The 15,236-nt window shown below is 47.4% G+C and overlaps 1 protein-coding gene across 2 annotated transcripts in view; it reads right to left on the bottom strand.

The window, feature by feature from the left end:
- Positions 1-15,236, bottom strand: part of TASP1 (taspase 1) — a 499,277-nt gene that overhangs the window by 407,412 nt on the left and 76,629 nt on the right. The gene's annotated exons all lie outside the window — the stretch shown is intronic.

Raw genomic sequence — 15,236 nt, 5'->3', positions numbered from 1 at the left:
CCTCCCTGGACAACTAGGAATACTGGCAAGACAAGGCATCAGCCTGAACATTCTTGGAGCCGGAGACCACAGTTAAAACGAGACAAGAATAAGGCCCATCTGGACTGACGGGGTGTGAGCCTGTTGGCCTCTGAGAGATACGTCAGATTCTTATGATTGGTGAGAATGAGAACTGGAACCACAGAACCTTCGGGCCAGTGTCTCCACTCTTTGAGAGCCAGGATAATGGCCATGAGCTCTTGGTCTCCAATCTCGTAATTGCATTCAGCTGGAGACAGCTTCTTGGAGTAGAACCAACAAGGAAGTAGGGGCCATCAGGTATCTGATGCTGAGACAGGAGGGCGCCTACTCCCGTCCCAGATGCATCCACCTCTAGGACAAAAAGGCAAACCAGAGACAGAATGGGAGCCGAAGCGAAAGCAGACTTGAGGGCCTCGAAAGCCCTTCTTGGTCAGATCTGAGTTAGGTTTGGCCAAAGAGGAAAAGAGAAAAAGTTCCTGATAAATTTCCGATAGTAGTTGGCACACCCAAGGAAAACGCTGAATGGAACGGAGACCACTGGGGCAAGGCTGTCAACTTCTCACGTACCTGACTGATGAGCCCGATAGTGCAGAGGAAGGCCTCGCTTACGAGGAAGGCCTCGCTTACGTATCTGACTCACGGCCCCTGGTAGAGCTGACAGGTGGCACGGGAGAGCAGAATAGTATAAGAGCCTGGTGGGTCAGCTGTCGGACGGGCAGCTCCAAGGTCCCAGATGCTTTCAAGGAGACAACCACCAGGTAGGAGGATCCGAACAGTTGGCGGGCTGAAGGTTGGAATGCTCCAGTCCACACTCACGCTGGGGGCTCACAGGCAAATGGATCAGTTTACAGACCGGGTCAACAACAGGAGGGCGGCGTGGAATCCAAAGGAGCAGGCAGGTTCAAGGTCAGAGGGGAGCCGAGGTCAGGTGCAGGCAGAAAGCAAGGGGAGTCCAAAAGTCAAGCCAGGTCATACAGGAGATCAATCACAGAAGCAGGTAAACAGGAGCAGGGGTCACAGGAAGCTGTAGATCAGACACAGTGCTGCTGAGTGGTTTAAATAAGGCAGTCTGTTGCCAATCACTGAATTTAGTCTGCAGACTCTGCACTAAGTTAACCCTTAGGTGGGAGACCCATGACAAAGGCCATTATAGAACAGCCAAACCTTCAGAGGGTACATGGAGAATCCTTTAGCAGAAATGATGTACCCCAAGAAGGAAACCTTAGACTGGTGGAATTCACATTTTTCAAGCTTACAGAGGAGCCTATTCTCATGTAACCGTTGCAGCACTCGTCTTACATCCAGGTAGTGTGATTCTATGGAGTCCGAGTAAATCAAGAGGTTGTCCAAATAGACTACTGCAACATATCACAAAAGACATTATTGATGAACTCCTGGAGGACTCACTGCACAAGCCAAAGTACAACACCAGAATTCGTAATGACCGGTTCTGGTATTCAACGCGGTCTTCCACTCGTTGCCCTCCTTGATCCTTACAAGGGTATACGCGGCTCTTAGGTCAAGCTAGGTAAAAAAACTGTTGCTCCCTTGGGGCAGTCAAACAATTCAGTAATCAATGGAATCGGGTATGCATTCTTGACAGTGATGTTATTGAGGCCCCTATAAATCAATGAAAGGTCTCAACTCCCCACCCTTTTTCTTTGCAAAGAAAAAACCGGCACCTGCTGGAGAAGTGGACATGCGAATGTGCCCTCGGGCAAGCGCATCTGCAACGTACTCCTCCATGGCTTTATTCTCCACAACAGAGAGAGGATAAACCTGGTCACGAGGGGGAATGGCACCAGGTTACAAGTCGATGGCACAATCGTACAGACGATGAGGAAGAGTACCAGCGCACACCTTGTCAAATACATCTCACGATATTCAGCTGGCAATACTGAATCCGAGGAGGTACAAAGTACTTTAACACACCCATGGATACAAACAGCGCCACACTGCAAAGACCAAGAGAGGATCTCGACCGACTGCCAATCAAAAGGTTGGATTGTGTTTCTGAAGCCAAGGGTACTAATAACCTGGAAACAGGTCAACTCCCTGTGACCAGCCCCTATCGCCATTATCAACCGGAACAGTCTCAAGGGTAACCTGTGCCAGTTGCAGGGGTCTGCCATCACCCGCCTCGATAACTAGTGGAGAAACACAAAACTGAAAAGGTATGGAATTCGAAGTAGCAAAGGTACGGTCAATAAACGACTGAATAACCACCGAACCCACTGCCCAGGAGGAGACAACTGTAATTAGCGGTTTATTTTTAAGGGAAACCAGGGACGAGGAAATTCCACCTAAGATCTGCCCCCGACAGGAACTTAGATGCGAGCGTTTCCCGGATGGGTCGGACAAATTCGATGGCATACTCGGCAATGGTTTGTATACCCTGTTGAATGGATAAGAGCAGCTTAGCAGAAGAGGCAGAGCGAGTAGGCACATCGAATACCCTACGAAAGGAGGCAACAAAACTCAGGTAATAGTTAATCACAGGATTATCGTTCTCCCATTCGGTATTTATCCAGGCCAAGGCCTTGTCCGAGAGCAATGAGATTTGGACCTGTCAGATGGAAATGCCGGAGGAACCATATCCTAATAAATGCCCACTTGGTTTAGGAAGCCACGACTCTGACTTAGTTCACCCCAAAGTTCTGCGGGAGGGGTTCTGAGCCAGTCATCACTCTGGTAACAGTGACTCCAGCTACAACTGCAGCAGTGGCAACAGGAGCAGCAGCAAGTGCAACAACAGGAGGAACCACCGGCATAGCAGCACCAGGAGCGAGGTGCGCTGTGCATGCAAGCAACATCTGCAACCCCTTACCGAACTGATCCAAATGGTGATCTTGTTGATCAAGCCTGGTAACCAGCATGGGGAGCTTAGGAGCACCTGCATCGTCAGAAAGAGTGAGTAAGTAGGGGGAAAACAAGCCGTGGTTAAGTCCAGAAGCGGGTAGTCATCCAAGCCGGGGTCAAGTCCAGAAAAGGGTCGACTGCCGATGGCAGGTCGAGAGCCAGGAGAGTCGTCAGCCAAGCCAGGTCATACACAGAGGGATATGGAGAACAAAAGACTGCTAGCAGAGTTGCACCTTGGAGCACAAACACAAGGGCGAGGACTGCAACCCATCAGGTGATATAGTCAGGTGTGCAGCATCATCCCTGTGCAACGCCCAGGCAGCAGGCAAGTGATGATGCAATAAGAGGCAGCAGTTTGCACATGTCCAAGATAGCTGCCAACAGGAGGGCAAGGTAAGACCTTGAAACTGGCTTCCTGTCAGCCAGATTCCTAAAAGCCAGCGATTCTTCTACCGGAATCACAGTTGCCTTATTCAACCTGGAAACCGGGGGATCAAAGCAGGTGGAACAGTCCACTTCCTAAGAAGGGACTCTTCAAGTGGGTACCTCATTGCAAATCGCTTAGGGAACTCAAAAGGGACATTTTGCACATGCCCACTCTTTTGCGACAAATCTGTCAAAATAGGAAGGAAATAAACAGCTTTGCCGCTCTAGACAGCTTGTGAGTGCCATAGGGACCAGGTGCCTCCGCAGCAGCTTCAGCTGCGTCCTACATTTTTAAAGTCTCACGCACAGACACAATCCGTGTGTCCACCTGAGCCTTTTTGTGCGTGGCTACAGGAGTGGAGGAATCATCCTCACTACCTGAAAACTCAGGGCCCAAGGCTGCAGACCCCTCATGGCCGGCCCCGTCCGCGGTGGCCAGATCAGATTCAGATACTGAGGAGACAGATGAAGCAGGGAAAGGCGGGGGCGCTTTTTACTACCCCGTCACCCAAAAGCTACCTCCACCCAGGACATAAAGGACTCCTGGACCGCCGTCAGTGCATCAATGGATGCCTCGGACCCAGAGGGCCCCGCAGGTTTTGAGAGGTGGTCAGGTGGGGAAATGTGCTGCTCCAAAACAATATGGTGATGCCACCTTTCTCCTGCGCTTAGAATCCAAGCTCCCCGACCACACTTTCCACGGGACTCACATATGGCGTCTCGGATGGCTAGAGTCTTGCTGCCCTAAAGAACTGGGGTAGTCCAATAGTACTACAAACATAAGAAAACAAAGAAGGGCGCACCGACCTAGTGCATTATCCTCAATAGTATGGCTTTATTAAATCATAAAAATGGCTACTCACAAACAGAAGTTAAAAATGATCATATCAGACTCAATCGCTTGAGTCAATTGCTCAAACGCGTTTCGAGGCTAAGCCTCTTCCTCAGAGCCAACTGAGGAAGAGGCTTAGCCTCAAAACGCGTCAGCCTTCATCTCAACAGGACTAAGGACATGGACTATTCCCGACACTCAAGCGATTGAGTCTGATATTTTCATTTTTAACTTCTGTTTGCGAGTAGCCATTTTTATGATTTAGTAAAGCCATACTATTGAGGATAATGCACTAGGTCGGTGCGCCCTTCTTTGTTTTCTTATGTTTGGGGAAATGTGCTACAAGGACTCCATGAGTAATAATAGTACCCCACAAAAGTGCCAAAAAAACACTAAGAGACACCTCCAACGCGCTGGTTACACCACCCGGTCACCATCCACAGAGCACCCCCCTGATCCTGCAGGAAAGAGAGGGAGAGGACCACACCAGACTCACCACCCACCAGTCAGCGGTAGCACCAGGATCAAAGCACTCCACATGCTGCGTCCAGGACAAAAAGTGGCCCAGGAGTCAGCACCAGGGATAAGGAGGGGCGCCCACAGCTAAAATGGAGGCCCAGAAGGCTCCAGAGTAATAGCCGCCATTCAATTCAATGTTGGACTAACGCAAAATGGCTACACAAGCATGGCGCCAGCCTATACAGAAAATAGGCTACAACAAAATGGCGGCTTCACAAGACTATCAGGGACCCGTGAGGCATCCCTGGGTCCAGGCAGGACAGAGAGCCAGAAGGGGGAGCCATGGCAGGGGCCTCCCACCAGGTACAGCCCCCCCCCCACAGCCGATCGCCCGGTTACTGGCGGCATCATGCCCCCCCCGCCCCCCAACGCCAGTAAAGCACCCTGCCCCAGCAGGTAGCTAGACCACCATACAACCCTAGTATAGGTGGAGAGAATGGGAGGGGGGGGCCAGAGAGGGAGGGATAGATGACCCACACAGGACCATCGGACTCAAGGGGGGGTCTAACGGGAAGGAAGGGAACCCGGGGGTCCGACCACCCTAGGGAGGGGCCGGCGTCCACCCCAAAACCCTCCAGGGGGAGAGGGGGGGGGATAGCTACTTATCATACCAGGAACCAGACGGGAACTGCTCCAGACAGAACCTCCTCGCCATCTAAATGAGGGGGATGTCGGCCAGGAAGAACGCTGCGACGCAGGCCGAGACCCGATCGTATGTGACCTTATGAGGTGTTAAACTCGCAGGCCAGCCCCCGACCGGTGGGGCTATGTTGCAGCCTAACTGAGCTGAGGTCTGTGTGCGCTCGCTGGCCAGATTGTGTGACCACTGGATCTAGACCAGTGGTTCTCAATTGCGGTCCTCGGGACCCACCAACAGGCCAGGTTTGCAAGATAACTAAATTACATCACAGGTGATCTCATTTGCTGCTCAGTGATTGCAGTATTCTAGTCTGCATCCCCCAAGGTAATACTTAAAATATGGCCTGTTAGTGGGTCCCGAGGACCGGAATTGAGAACCACTGATCTAGACTATCCAGCCTGTCGCCCAGTTCGGCAGTTGATTGCAATCTCACAGAAAAACATCAGGAGAAAAAAATAATCTATCTAAAGAAAAAATTGCCAGGCTTAGAGATCCCAGCAAGGAACTAGATCCTTACTCCTGACTGGGCAGAAAAAAAACTGGGTACCTATTGTAGAGAGGGGAAGTATACCTCCTGGGACTGCACATAGGCGTAGTCATGTTCTTTTCTGCCTAGTTCCTACTCCTGTAGGGGGCAGTATAGCCCAATGGTCAAGATAATCAGGAGCGGTGTCCGTCAATGAACGAAAGAGAAACTGTATTTTCCTAAGTTAGCCAAATATAAAGAGGCGCTCTAGTCTCCCTCCTCCAAAAAATTAAAAGTCAGCAGCTACAAATTTTGTAGCTGCTGACTTTTAATATAAGAACACTTACCTGTCCAGGGATCCAGCAATGTCCTCTCCTAAGCCGATTCATCAATTGGCTTTGCGTGCAGGCACTGACATCTTGGGTAATGAAAACAAGCAGTGAAGCATTCTGGCTTCACAGCCGGTTTCCTACTGCGCATGCACAAGCTGCCCTGCACTTTGTGAATGGTCCCACAGTTTTCTGGAGATAGGGAGGGCCCCGAACTACTGTACAGACCGCCGCAGTCTAAACCAGGATGCCACCCCCCCTTCAAAAAAAAAAAAGTGCCAATTGTGGCAGTGGGGGGGGGGGGGGGTTTCCAAACAAGCGGAACTTCACCTTTTGAGTGAGCTACGCTTTAATAACAATAAGACTACAGCATAACATAGCATGAAATTAGCAGGAAAGATTAAATATTAGCAGGAAATATTAACTTAAGACAAGGATGTCCAGCCTAGTAAAAAACTGAATCATCCTCTGGTTCCACATAAATATTCTTCTAAAAACTCTCTGTCGCCATATCGGTCTCCTCATTTGCCAAACATACATTTTGAAAAAGGCAAACATTCCGATTCTGTACCATTCCCGCAGCCACAATCATTTCCCCTGAAATTACATTTTCTATGTGTCTTAGGTATTCAGTACCAGTCTAGAGATGATTTTTTCTGCTGAGCCAAGTTAGGCAGCACAGACTAACGAAAACACTATTTGTGTAATGAAGAGACAAAGAATGTGGCGCTCTTAATCTGGCCACTGCAATGAATGCCTAATTCCTTTCTGAGATGGAACCACATACTTTTCTAGTGTGTCATATGTTGGCAAGTGTGCGAAATTTGAATTGCAAAGACTAAGTGAATTACACACACGTACGGGAAAAAAAAAGTATTTATTTTTTTCCACATGACAACCTTATTTCCTTTGCTGCCATGTATGAAAGCCAAAAAACAGCCTAAAACAATGTAACATTTGCTTGAAAGTAACAGCAGAAACAAAATTATAATCTATTGCTACAAATAAAAACCATTTGGACCACCAAGGTTGGTTGATCTGAATGTTTTAACCTTTCTCGGAACCTCTTAACCTGCAGTCATGTAAAGGACAGAAAGTTTCCAATACTGAGAACAGACAGCTCTTTCAAATATATTCTAAAAGGAGAACCGTATGTCTCTGAAGCAACCAATGTAATCCTGCCTTTCATTTTAATGGGCTGGCTAGAAAATGGTACGGTGAAAATGTCTTAAAACAGTTGCTAAGAAAAAAAAATAGATTTTTGTAAGAACTTACTGTAAAATCCTTTTCTCTGAAGTTCGACAGACACAGCTCCATCTAGTCAGAGACTATAGGGTTATACTACTCCTATCAGGAATAGGCACTAGGCAGGAAAAAAGCTTAACCACACCTATGGGGGCTGTCCCTGCAGGCATAACCCCCACACACCTTGCTATCAGCAGTTTAGTTGCAAGCAGTGTTTAGAATAGAAAAAACCCTATTCACTCAGAATTAGAGGGGCGGGTGCTGCGTTTTCTACATCGTTCGACAGACGCAGCTCAATCTAGTCAGAGACTATAGGGATGTCCCAAAGCAGTATATTCATGAGGGGTGGGAAGACAGGGCAAACGGAAACGTAACTCCCCAAAGGCTAAAAGCTTAGCCATCCAGGTAACCTGGAGCTTAACCAGGAACAACTGGAGGTCACCCTGAAAAACACAATACACCCTCAAAGAGAAAAAAAAAAAGCAGTTCTCTTTAAAACAGCAGTCTGCAAAACCTTGCGGCCAAAGGAAGCATCCGAAGATGCAAACACATCTACTTTGTAGAATTTTGTAAACGTATGCACAGATGACCAATTTGCCGCCTTGCAGACTTGCAGCACTGACGCCTGATGGCAAAAAGCCCAAGTGGCACTCTCGTACAATGCATCTTCACCGGGAAAGGAGGAACCGGACCCTTCAGTGAATAAGCCTGAATTACCGTCTGCCTGATCCATCTGTTATGGTTGCCAAAGACGCAGCCAATCCCTTACGAGACCCTTTTCTAAAAAAGACTCAGTGGTCTCCAGATAGACCCTGATCACCCGAACCACATCCAAAGAGTGCAATGCAAATTCCTTAGAATGTTTGGGCTTAGGGTAGAGTGAAGGCAACATAATGTCTTAATTCAGAATCAACCTTAGGAAGAAACGACTGATTAGGTCAAAGTACCACTTTATCCCTGGGTATCACCAGATAAAGTGAGCGGCAGGACAACGCCACCACTTCAGATACACTGTGAGCGGAAGTGATAGCCACCAAGAACGCAGCCTTCAGAGACAACGAAAGCAGAGAAATCTCGCAAATGTTCTCAAAAGGATGCTTTTGAAGAACAGATAATACCAGATTGAGGTCCCACAGAGGTAGCAGGGAACTTCTTGGAGGAGCCATATGGCACACACCCTGTATAAAAAAGGTGCATAGCAAAGCATGCATAGCTAACGGGAGTTGGAAATTTATAGCCAAAGCCGATACTTGGCCTTTAATAATGCCCAAAGACAAACGCTGTTCAACTCCTTTCTGCAGAAAGGCCAAGACTCTAGCTATCAAAAACAAGCGAGGGTGCACCTTCAGTGATTCACACCATGAAATATACGATTTCCACGTACGATCATAAATCTTCCTAGAAGTCGACTTCCTAGCCTTCAACAGTGTATGAATCACAGAGTCAGAAAGACCTCTATCTCTCAACACCTGGCTTTCAACAGCCATGCCGTTAAAGCCAGCAACTGTAAAGCAGGATGGAAGATTGGACCTTGAGGCAACAGATCTTTCCAAAGAGGAAGTCTCCAAGGAGCATCGGCGACCAACCTTACTACTAGGTCTGTGTACCAAGACAGGCGAGGCCAATCCGGAACCACCAGAATGGCTGGAATCCCTTCCACCTCTATCCTGCGCAGAAGCCTCAGCAGGAGTTTCAAGGGAGGAAAGACATAAATTAGCCGATACTGACCCCTAGGGACAACCGTCTGGTGTCGGCCAGAGGATCTGGAGACCTGGCTACGAATTGAACCTTCTTGTTGAGGCGAGAAGCAAACAGATCTACCTCGGGAGTTTCCCACACCGAACACACAGGAGATGAAACACTTCCGGGTGCAGGGATCGCTCCCATTGATCCAACGCCTGATGACTCAGGAAATCCACTTGCCAGTTCTCCACACCTGGAATGTGTACAGCAGAGAGAGCTGGAATAAAGTTTTCCGCCTAGGCCAGAATCTCGGCCACCTCTTTGGCTGTCAAGTCACTCTTGGTGCCCCCCTGGTGATTGATGTAAGCCACAGCTGTGGGGTTGTCTGATTGAATCCGAATCTTGCAGACGAGTCGTCCAATGGCTCAGACAAAGCTTTATTGCTCTGAGCTCCAAAACATTTATTCGGTAGTTTGGACTCTTCCATCGTGCATGTACCCTGGGTACAGAGCTTCCCCAGCACCCCGCCCTAGCCCGATAAGCTGGAACCCGTGGTCACCAACGTCCAAAACAATGGAAGGAAGGACTTTTCCTGGCATAGTGCTTGAGACTGAATCCACCACAACAGAGCAGACTTTGTGTTGTGTGCTTAAATGAATCAAAGCGTCCAAGGACTTTGGATCATTGTTCCATTTGACAAGAATCTCCCTTTGCAAAGGTCTGGTATGGAACTGAGCAAACAAAGCAACTGAGCCTCGAAGGTTGAAAACCATCAGACCCAAGGCCCGTATGCAAAACTCGAAGAGAAGACCAAATGTTCGCCAACAACAACCGAAATCGCCAAGATAATCCAGTCTCAAGACAAGCGTCAGCGCATATTTCCTGAAATTGATGTTCCAACCGAAATCCTGCTGACGGTCACTGTCAGAACTCTGATCCCCCAACAAGACTGAAGGAGAGTAGGCTCTCAACAGGAGATCATCTAGGTACCCTAGTACCACATTCCACCACTAGCACAGCAATGCCAATACCGGTGCTAATACCTTGGTACACACTCTGGAAGCTGAGGCGAGACCAAAGGGTAACATCACAAATCGATACAGTGGGGATCGAAACTTTGGGCACCCCAGGTAAAAATGTGTATTAATGTGCATAAAGAAGCCAAGGAAAGATGGAAAAATCTCCAAAAGGCATCAAATTACAGATTAGACATTCTTATAATCTGTCAACAAAATTTAGATTTTATTTCCATCATTTACACTTTCAAAATAACAGAAAACAAAAAAATGGAATCTGCAAAAGTTTGGGCACCCTTCAGAGTTAATATCTTGTACTGCCCCCTTTGGCAAGTATCACAGCTTGTAAACGCTTTTTGTAGCCTGCCAAGAGTCTTTCAATTCTTGTTTGAGGTATCTTTGTCCATTCTTCCTTACAAAAGTGTTCCAGTTCTTTGAGATTTCTGGGCTGTCTGTAACGCACTGCTCTTTTAAGGTCTATCCACAGATTTTCAATTATGTTGGGGTCAGGAGATTGTGAAGGCCGTGGCAAAACCTTCAGTTTACGCCTCTTGATATAATCCCCTGTGGATTATGAGGTGTGTTTAGGATCATTATCCATTTGTAGAAGCCATCCTCTCCTTAACTTCAGCTTTTTCACAGATGGCATATCAAGTTACCATCCAAAATTTGCTGAAATTTTATTGAATCCATTTTTCCTTCTACTCGCGAGATGTTCCCTGTGCCACTGGCTGCAATACAACCCCAAAGCATGATTAATCCACCCCCATGCTTAACATTTAGACAGAGGTTCTTTTCATTAAATTCTGTGCCCCTTCTTCTCCAAACGTACCTTTGCTCATTCCGGGCAAAAAGTTCAATTTTAACCTCATCGGTCCACAGAACTTGTTTACAAAATGCATCAGGCTTGTCTATGTTCATATGCAAAGTTCAAACGCTGATTTTTGTGGTGAGGACGTGGAAGAGGTTTTCTTCTGATGACTCTTCCATGAAGACCATATTTGTACAAGTATCTCTTTATAGTGGAATAGTGTACCACAACTCCAGTATCTGCCAGATCTTTCTGGAGGGATCGTGCAGTCAAACGTGGGTTTTGAATTGTTTTTCTCACAATCTTGCTAGCTGTTCTGTTTGATATTTTTCTTGGTCTTCCAGATCTTGCTTTAACTTCCACTGTTCCTGATGACTGCCATTTCTTAATTACATTCTGAACAGAGGATATTGACATCTGAAAACGCTTTGCTATCTTCTTATAGCCTTCTCCAGCTTTGTGAGCGTCAACTATTTTCAGTTTCAGTTTTCTAGAAAACTGCTTAGAAGATCCCATGGTGCTGATTGTTGGGGCAAGGTCAGATGAGTCTGGGCATTTAAAACCTTTGAGATTAACATCACCTGGTCTTCCCAGACGATGATTGAGAACAATCCATGACACTGGCAGGTCTCAGCCTTGCAAAGGGGGCAGTGCATGCTATAAATTCTACAGGGTGTCCAAACTTTTGCAGATGCCATTTTTTTGTTTTCTGTAATTTTGAAAGTGTCAATGATGGAAATAAAATCTAACTTTTGTTGACATATTATAAGAATGTCTAATCTGTAATTTGATGCCTTTTGGAGATTTTTCCATCTTTCCTTGGCTTCTTTATGCACATTAACACAAAATTTTTACCTGGGGTGCCCAAACTTTCGATCCCCGATGTAATGCTCCTCTGCAACCACAAAGCAAAGAAACCAATGGTGTCCAGTGTAAATAGGGATGTGTAGATATGAGTCCTTGATATCTATGGAGGCTAAGAAGTCTCCTTGGTGCAGCGACACCACCACCGTGTGGATGGATTCCAATCCGAAACTTCTGTACCCGTGCAAAGCGGTTCAGGGCCTTGAGATTCAGGACGGGACGCACCTTGCCTTCCTTCCTGGGCACGGTGAAGAGTTTTGAATAAAACCCTTGAAAAACGTTCCTGAAAAAGGAACCGGTACAATCACTCCTTGGGACAGCAAATCGTGTACTGCCCCTCGCAAGTCCCTTAACCGGACTGGAGCTAGGCGAAGATTGGACGGGAAGAACCTGTCCGACGGGCGAGACAGGAATTCGATCTTGCACCCAGATTGGATCAGTTTGTGAACCCATTTGGCCTGAATCAAAAAGGTCCAGGGTTCCAGAAAGAAACAAAGACTTCCCCCACCACAGAACCAGGCGAGGGTGCCCATTCATGCAAATGAGGACTTGTCTGCAGGCCCAGATTGGCCGGTCTTTGCTTTCCCCGACCAAGGGTCCTTGGAACCCCCAGAAGACCTGAATGATTTGCCTTTTTCTTTTGCGACCCGGAGGCACGAAAAAGACGTTTAGGAGCATTAAAGGAAGGCCCCCACCTAGGACGTGGCGCCTTGCCCTTAGAGGATTGGGAAAGATGAGTGCTCTTACCCCCCGCAATACCTTTGATCAACTCATCCAGAGAGGATCCAAACAGCCTCTCCCCTAAGAAGGGAAGATCAGTCAAGGCCTTTTTAGAAGTCTGGTACGCTGACCAGCTTTTCAGCCATACCATGCACCTAATAGCAATCCCCACTGCTGATGCCCTGGCTACCAACAGGGCTGAATCCAGGGATGTATCACACATGAACACCAGAGCTTGAGCCAACTGGCCCAGTAGTTCCAACACCACAGGGGGAACTGTTCAGCTTCCAAGTTACTTTTAAGTAACTTCACCCATTCCGTAGCAGTCTGCGCTACCAAAACATTCACAAAGGTAGTCTTTAATATGTGACCTGCTACCACATTTAAATGGCGGGACAAGGATTCCACTCGTCCATCAATGGGGTTCGCAAAAGTTGGAGACTCTTCCACCGGTACCAGAGTTGCTTTATTCCACCTGGACACCGGGGTATCCACTTTTGGTGGTACAGTCCATCTAGTGGACACTGCCTCCACAAAAGAAGTAACGGCGTGCAAAACGCTTAGGCACCACTAACATGTGCTTAATGCCTTGCCATAGTTCATCCACAACAGTATGAAACAATTCTTGGCAAGGGAACACCTTGCCCGATTTATGGGATTTGCTGGAGCCAAAAGACACCTGCGTATCCGGCGCTGTGGGTTCATCAGCCAATTTTAAAGTTTCTGGCACTGAAACTATCAGAACTTCCACCAAAGGAAGGCGGCTGATGAGGATAGGTCCTCTTCATCGTCAGAATGCGACAACACTGATCCCTCAGGGTGGTCTGCGCCTGCGGCAGCCATGTCTATCTCAGAGTCCAAAGACCCTGCAGATGGAGGCGAGAGCGAAGGGCGTTTAGGGCTGGCAGCACTAGCAATGACAAAATCTACCTTAGACATCAAATTTTGCAAAAAAGCGGAAATCTCTGGCTGAGACTGAGAACCAGAAGGTCCCGCAATTGCTCCAAAGGGGTCTGCAGGTGAAATATTATCCTGGGACTCCATGTTACACTTTTTAAAATAATTGGGCAGTGTTTCTTTAAGACTGCCAAAAACGCGGTCCCACCGCTATAAGTGCAGGCTCACAATCCCTGGTTATTATAAGATAATAGAGTGAATGAAGAAAAACCCACACTGAACCCCAGGAAAATGATACCAAGCCACAGAGGAGACTTCCCGCACAATCTGTGCAAAAACAAAACTGATCATGACTGTACAGGAAGAGGAAGAGAAAACTCACACCAGACAAGTCTACCCCCTTAAATAAGTGCCACAAAGGCTGCGGTATTACCGCCCTCCCCCCCAATGTAAAAACCTGGTAGGGGAATGCCGAGGGGGACACAGGGCTAGTCCTCTGAGGTGCCAAAGGAACCGAGGGAGCCCCTAAGGTCCTGCTATTCCAGGGAAGGGCTCACGTCCACCCCGAGACCGCCAGGGGTTTTTGGGGGGGACAATTTGCTCACCATACCATGGTACCTGGTGGACGCCATTCTGAAACAGATCACCTCCCACCCTGGATGGGTGTGCTGTCAGCCAAGGGGAAGCTGCGACTCAGGGCGTTCCAGGTTGTGTGCGTCCCAGTGAGACGGTCCACTCGCAGGCTCGTCCCTATCCGTAGGGCACTGTCGTGGCGAGGCCTAGTTCTGGACTATAACCTGCTCACGCTTGCTGGCCAGGTTGAGAGACCTTAAAGATCTAGATCATCCAGTGCGAAACCTCAGCCGGATGTTGCTTATAGTTCCTCTGGATCTTGGTCCTCAGGAACTAACTAGTAAAAATAAAAAATTACAAACTAACAAACTTTCCTATAATAGCCAAGGCCGAAGTCCCAGCAGGAAGCTAGGTCCTATTCCTTAAACTAGGCAGAAACAAACTGTTTGATGATAGCAGGGTGTGTGGGGTTAGGCCTGCAGGGACAGCTCCCATAGGTGTGGTTAAGCTTTTTTCCTGCCTAGTGCCTATTCCTAAAAGGAACATAACCCTATAGTCTCTGACTAGATGGAGCTGTGTCTGTCTATGAACGATAGAGAAAAAGCAATTTTGGTAAAAGAGCACAGACATTTTTTATTTCAGACACTTACAGACCAGAAAAAAAAAACAAATACACTTTTCAATACTTCTATTTGAAAGGAAAAAAAATGGTTTGGGTTTCATTACAGCTCTAGTACATTTTTCATATGGAATGTAAAAAGTATGTCCATTTTAATCAAAACACAAAAACAAAAAAAAAGTAAAAGTAAAACTAAAGCCTAGTTTTATTTATTTTAAACAGCAATGCAAATCTCTTGACCAATTTAGCACCAGACAATAAAAAGTAGCTTCCAAAAATGTCCAGAAACATTTTGGGCAGTTTTTCAGCAGCAGCCTCCGATTTCCTCTGCACTGCTTTCCCTGTCAGTTTACCTACTTAAGGCCTCATTTACTCCTGCGTGTAGCTTTTTTAAAGCAGTAGAAGTAATCTGGGAAGTAGAAACAACATTAAAGTTCCTTGCACATGAGGCCTTTGAGGATCAGTCTGCCCTCGATGTTTTAGTGAGCCCGGAAGGGACAGGTGCAGTGCCCAGCTTATGCAGGCTGCAGTTGGATGGGGCTGAATGCTGTACTAAGTGGTACTCTCGTTAAGGGCTCTGTGAATTCAGGGACTAAAGTCCAGAATGGAGGTCTTCTGTGGGTACCAATCAATGCAGTGTTCACCCCCTCCCACTCGAAGCCTACCATAGACTTTATTTGGCTGCATGCCTTGGAGCTTGATGTGGGCCTGTTCCT

The sequence above is a fragment of the Pelophylax lessonae genome, assembly GCF_965119305.1.
Source record: "Pelophylax lessonae genome assembly, chromosome: 3".
NCBI classification, from domain to species: domain Eukaryota; kingdom Metazoa; phylum Chordata; class Amphibia; order Anura; family Ranidae; genus Pelophylax; species Pelophylax lessonae.
The sequence above is the reverse complement of the archived record's forward strand: the minus strand, read 5'-3'. Positions and strand labels throughout refer to the sequence as shown.